The sequence below is a fragment of the Austrofundulus limnaeus genome, unplaced genomic scaffold (genome assembly GCF_001266775.1).
Source record: "Austrofundulus limnaeus strain Quisiro unplaced genomic scaffold, Austrofundulus_limnaeus-1.0 Scaffold6, whole genome shotgun sequence".
Lineage (NCBI taxonomy): Eukaryota > Metazoa > Chordata > Actinopteri > Cyprinodontiformes > Rivulidae > Austrofundulus > Austrofundulus limnaeus.
Window position 1 is genome coordinate 3,372,503 of NW_013952408.1, and position 4,578 is coordinate 3,377,080.

Below are 4,578 nucleotides of genomic sequence, written 5' to 3' on the forward strand. Positions count from 1 at the left end.
GTGTTAAAGCAGGGAACCTTCTAAAACATGCAGGACAGTGTGCCTTGAGGACCAGGGTTGAAAAACACAGGCCAGTAGCACAATTGACGGCTCGATCATGATAATTCTCTTAGTAAAAAACACAAAATGCAAAACTAATGTCAACGAAAACATCCGCATTTACATGAAAAACTTTTGAGATTTGGGTTATTTTAGAGGAAGTAAAGGAGGGGAGAGCAGCAAAGGCAGAGCAGCTCACAACCATGAAAGCTCAGGACTTTTTAAACCGAATTATGAAAAGTTCTCAAATGGAAAGCAAAAACATTTCTAAAATAAAGAATAATTCCAGTGGCCTTTATTTAAATCCGCTGAAAGCTCATCAAAACTCACCTCTACTTCTCCAAACTGAGGTCATCCAAAGAGCTGTTTACAACAAATAATATTTTAATTCCATCCATTAATTGTACCTGCTATTTCTTTCCAGGTCCACGCTGGGCATATCATGTAAAGACAAACATCTATTCACACCAACACCTAGAGACAATTACAAGTTACTAATTAACCTAACATGCATGTTTTGGGTCTGTGGGAAGAAACCAGAGTACAATGGACGAAGAAACAACAAACTCCACCCTGAAAGCTCCCAGGCCAGGATGTGATCCTGCGACCTCACAGAGAGGCGACAGTGCAACTGAGCCACCATGCTGCCCAAAGATGTTAATTGTTCATATGTTTTCTGCAAAACTGGGCCTCAAAAGACAGAAGCTATCCCCTTAAATGCATAATAAAAACAGAAACAAGTGAAGGCATGATATATGCACACGCAGCCCCACACACAGGATCCAAACTCCCTCATGCACAACTTAATGCTGCTCTCCTTTCCATTGTTCACAGAGTCTTCTTTGCTGTAGGGTCAAAAAGTCTTTAACTAGTCTAAGTGGCTCTGACTTCAGGGACAATATAAGGTCTGCAGTGAGTCCTGTCATTACACTTTCACACACCAGAGGCAGATATGGCTCTCGACCACCAATGAACCTCCCATATTGCTATCCAACCCGACACCACAGATGCAGTAAACCTAAGTGAACCGCAGTTTCGAAAGTCGACAGCAATAACCACTGCAGAATTGCTTTTAATCAACGTCTGAAATGAGGGTGACTTGAAGCGTCGCCCCATGCTGATTAAATGTAATTGTTTAATTGCCAAGTGCTGGGAACCCWTCCTAAGAGGATTCCAAAGGAATTATTTAAGCTCTAGTCAGGAGGTACACTGCAGGAAAAAGGAAAAGAGAGGGAAAAAAACGGAAGAAGAGAAGAGGCCAGCAGAAATAGTCTTTTTTTTCTCTTCTTTTTAAGTATGTCCCTAATGAAATATTAACTGGGGTTTACATTTGGTTTGCTGAGAAAGTGAACAGCCCACGCTGGGCCAAAATGAACACTAAGTGAAGCTACAACTTCTGAAGGGGTCATAGTTCTGACCTCATTCTGCACACTAAAATGGTTAAATCCTGTCTGCAGGTTCTTTTCTATGTTCCCGTTTAATTCCACAAAACCACGAGCGGAACTGACCTCTGCTTTGTGGAAAAGGTCTCCATGTTTTGCCAGATAAAAGTGACATCGTAAGGCATTGAGTACACTTACACGTGCTGGCTTAGTTTGATAACGATTGCTATAGATGAAAGATGTTGAGTCGGAGTTGGTTTGATTTGATAAAATATTTGATCGACAGGTTTGACCCAGTGGTTGGGGTTGCAGAGGTCATTCACAGTTCACTATTTAAAGCCACCAAATCAAATCYGGACCTCTGTTTTAAGACGTAACAAGTAAAATACTAAGAAAAATAACTTGTTAGAATGTATTGGCTTGCAGAGTACAAATTGTTACTTTACTCAAGTAGAAATTTGGTTATCTACACTTTACTTAAGTATTTTTCAGACGGCTTTTTACTTTTTTTAATCTAAAGTATTCTGTCATTACATTTTATCTTGCTTTCATTCCGGATTGTTATTACTTAAAAAAAGAAAGAAAAGAAAAACCTGTGCAGATATGAGGTGGCTCCCAGAAAGAGGGAATTAAATTGTGATTGGATGAGAAGTATGCCGTTCTGACACCCTATTGGCTGAAACAATCATCACATCTTCACATGACACAAATCACATCAAACTCCAGCAGAACATGTCTTGTATTTTGCCTATGATGATGAGCGTGGCAGAGATACGCAGCTAAAACAAGCGGACTAGTGCATCTTGAATTTTTCAACATTAATATTTTATTATAATAACATTCTAGTCATTATGGCTTTTAGAAAAACATTTTTTTGCGGGGGGTAGGTTACATCCCAATAAATGTTACTTTGAAACTCTAACCGCTCACTTGTACGCAGTACTTTTAATTTCAATTCATAATTTTATATAAGAAATTTACTTTTGGTACAATAAATGTCAGTTGTTTAAGACTTTTACTTAAGTAATATTCTTAGAGGATGCTTCAATTTTTAACAAAGTTATGTGGTAAGATACTTCAAGAATCACTTTGAGGTACTTTCTATAACACTGTTGTCTTGTTAATACTTTTAATTTGCACTACAGTGGGGTTGAGTTCCTAAAATATAATTGCAGCAGYTCGGACCAAGCCAAGTTCTAATTATCTAAAATCCCAGATTCTGAATTGTTCCTCTTGACTCCACTACTGTTAATTAAAGAATTGGTTATTTTAACCAAATTTTTGGGCAGAAACTTAACCTGGTATGTGAGGTGAAACTGGTTGTTCAAATCGGTTCCCGACTGTATTAATCCAGCTGTTTTTAAGTTTGTGAGATAACCTTAAAAAAATGTTTTCAAAGAACCTCATGGGGAGTTTATAAGGGCTCTTTACTTCCACTGAGTCTCTGCTTGTTGCTTTTGGTCGCAAGGATCAAACTAAAAAAAATGCAGGAGTAAGAAACACACCAACACTCACTTCTTCACACTCTCTAATTATTATCTCTCATCACTATTTCCCATGGTGCTTTGTTTCCTAGACCAATTTAAGCTGGCACGATCCCCGACACAGCCTCAGTCAGTGGCCAATAGGATTGGCACACGTGCCGTGACATTTCAATCTATCAACAAAATCGATWGCGGTATCCCACCTAATAAAACTGCACACAGTGCAGGCGCTTCACAGTGAAACCGCTCTTGCTGTCGCATTTGAGAGTAAACCCGGCCTTGCCATTCTGCTGATAAATGCAGTTCTGTCAACCCCAGGGAAATGTGCCTGCATCCCTCTGGTCAAGTGTGCTGCTGTCCCCCRCCACACACACAAACACACACACGCACAGTGGGCAGAGAGGGAGCATAAGAGAAGTGGGGGGCAGAGGCCTGTTCCCTGCAGCTGTGCCCTTATTCCCAACACCTGACCAGGGGCCCAGATGTGCTCACAGGCAACAGCAACAATTTGAGCAATGCAAGTCCCCGGTGGGACCCAGGCACCTGCAAATGCATCCTCACTATGTGACACAGTGGCGTAATTACAGAGCTAACAAGTCTACATCTGGAAGGAAGAATTCCATCTTAACAAATCAAACCAACAGACAGGAGGAGCACAAAAACAAGACCTCAGCTTTTTGCTTTTGAAATAAAAATCAGCTCCGGTGTTTGGTTCTTCTCCAGCGACAACACGACATTTACAGAGAAGCAAAAGTGATCCAATTTATTTCTCCCATGATGTATGTAAAGATCATAAACCACTGTCAAAAGATGAGCTTATATATATTTTTTAATTCCTCACTTTCACACTCTTAAAAGAAAATTGTATTAATTCATTTTTACATACAAGATTGTTTTACTAAATGAAAGAAACCTTTTGAGCAAATGCTGATAATATTAATAATATCTGACTTATTTAAAGCTTTCAGTTGCATTACAGCAAAACCAGGGCTAATTTAAACATTTCCTGGAGTGCTGGATRTGTTATTGGTGACAACATATAAAAGAAATGTAAGAAAACATCCAAATTACAGATAAGGGTTTAGAACTGTCCTGTTTTACACACCTGATTGCGAAGTTATAGATTAGATTACAACTCAAGGAAATAAAAGCAGAACGCATTATCAAATTCACACAACAACCAGAACTGATCAATATGATGAAAAGCATGAACATTTCACATACYGGTGTGTTTCTGTGGAAGCTTTGTACAGTGAAGGTTTATGGTGACATCTAGTGGCACATGAGGACACTTACATTCATTATACACAAAAAAACAGTTTTGGTGCTTTTATGAGCTAATTTCATTTTTACAAGCTAATTTTCTTCTCCAGATGTCTACAACATCTTAGAATGAATACTTTCTAATGAATGCAATAAACAAATAAGTTTTGAAGGTTAACGAGTGTAAACAAAATCTTATGAGAGCGTGCAGAAGAATATTTAATTGAAGTTGAGTCACTGGATACAGAAATGAAAAAATGTTTAGTTTTGACATTCCATCTTGTTCAATATTGTTTCTTTTTAGACAGAATGTCAGTTTGAGTTTCCATCAGAAGAAGGAAAGCTTCAAACAGCAGAGGGTGATGTTGATCTGTCAGCTAAACTGAGAAAACCACAATAATAATAATAAT